We start from the raw sequence: 1,954 nt of genomic DNA, 5'->3' as shown, positions 1-1,954 counted from the left end.
ACTGCAGCCTCATATTCTTGGGCTCAAGGGATCCTCGTGTCTCAGCCTTCCAAGTCACTGGGACTACAGGTGCATGCTATCATGCCCAACGTTTAACCCCTCTAGAATATATGCTGTACGTGTGTAGAGATAGTATCTAATTGTTTTTTTTTTTACTATATGTCCAATAAGTGTTTGTTGCATGACTAAATTAATACTTCTGTGACTAGAGACAGTGTATATTCTACTCTAGACCCTCTACCTTACTAGAATAAAAAGGCTTGTTGTCGCAGCAGATAGCTGGCGGAATTTCATTCAAGTGCCTGTAACACTACATGACATTTAAGAGGTGCTGAAAACTTTAAAAAAAAGATCAGTTGATTGAATCTATTTATTCACGTCTTACTATTTCTAATATATGAATTAAATTCTTATAAGTTTATCCTCAAACCACTATCATTATAACCTAAGACAAATATAAAATGTACTGCCGCTCAGCAATAACAAGATAATTTATATGAAAATTCCTACCATTTTACCTAGTACTAAGTTGGTACTCATTTTTATGTTCTAAAATAATTTGAGCATGTCAATGAATGTCCAGACAATGTATTATTTCAGTCAGATACCGAGGCAGACAGCACTGAGCATGTTTGTATTACTAAAAAGGTAGTTTTTTCATGGAATCCTCCCCCACCCCTTTTAGTAGATTTCATGGTGAAAATAGTTCTAAGATATATTAGAGCAATATTTATTGAGTGATCTCACGTCCTAGGCACCATGCTAGGTTCATTATCTCTGTTTTATCATTTATAATAATCCTGGGATGTAGGTATTAGCTCCATTTTTGCAGACGAAAAAAACAAGGTTCAGAAATTTGCCTATCATGTATGAATTCAGATATGCCTAGACCTTGATTTTATGCTTTGGAATTGTTATTGCACACCTGTGGAACTGATTATCTTAAGAGAGGGTATTGTCCAAAAATACCTTTCCTATTATAGGAGTTCAGTTGATCTTTAGTTGATCTTGTGGTGACAAGCATATTACTTTTGGGTTCACTCTGCATTGGCTCTTGCTGTGTAGGTATATCCTCTGAGAACATAATGCTGCTAGATGGTGTTTTGGGGCAGTGATTAATTCCAGTCAATAACATTTTTAAAACTTAAAGGACTGAGCTCTAGAAACTAGAAAGAATCTGTCCTTGTCCTTGAACTTTCTGTATCCCAAGGATTTCAGCAGCCCAAATCTGTTGACCTTTAGGATGTATATGATATTCAGAATTTTAGCCTGTCTCCTGAATGAGTATCTTCTATTGGCATGAAGTCCACAAGCATGAACTCTAGTGTCTCATGTTACCAGGTGTAGATCCTGAGGATGTGGTTATGGACAGCCTGCAGCAAAGTCTGTACTGAGCCTCTTCGGACACCTTATTCCACTCTGGGCTTTAGGATCTGTTTTTTGCTTATTCTGTTTTGTCTGACACTGATTCAAGTTCTTATTCTGACTGCGTTCCATAGTTAGACTTGTCTCCCTTTGCCCTAAGACTTCATTTCCTTCCCCATCCATCCTCCCGTCCCCATGCGTAAATATACTCTTCCACCAGTACCACTGTGGAATGAAAGGTCAGAATCTGCAAAAGGCCTCCAGACTGGGAGGGGACCAAGGATGTCTTGAATCCAGCAGGCCCAATCTGGGCTGAAGTGAATTTTTTGGTCTTTTGAGATCACCTGCAAACTAACTTCTAGGAAATGAAGGAAGCCATTGACAATGCTTAATGGGCATGGGGTCAGCTTTTATTCTTGGCTCTTATCTAAGATTTTGCATTGGATTGCTTTGTACATGAAATATTGGGATAAAGATAGTTTTGTCAAAAATGTGTTTGAGGCCGGGCGCGGTGGCTCAAGCCTGTAATCCCAGCACTTTGGGAGGCCGAGACGGGCGGATCACGAGGTCAGGAGATCGAGACCATCCT

General features: G+C 39.3%; 1 protein-coding gene across 2 annotated transcripts in view; it reads left to right on the top strand.

Moving 5' to 3' along the window:
• The window catches only part of DEPTOR (DEP domain containing MTOR-interacting protein), a 210,112-nt gene that overhangs the window by 179,414 nt on the left and 28,744 nt on the right, over nt 1-1,954 (top strand). The window lies entirely within an intron of this gene.

The sequence above is a fragment of the Colobus angolensis genome, unplaced genomic scaffold (assembly GCF_000951035.1).
Source record: "Colobus angolensis palliatus isolate OR3802 unplaced genomic scaffold, Cang.pa_1.0 Scaffold198, whole genome shotgun sequence".
NCBI lineage: Eukaryota > Metazoa > Chordata > Mammalia > Primates > Cercopithecidae > Colobus > Colobus angolensis.
This window is presented reverse-complemented; position numbering and strand designations above follow the sequence as displayed.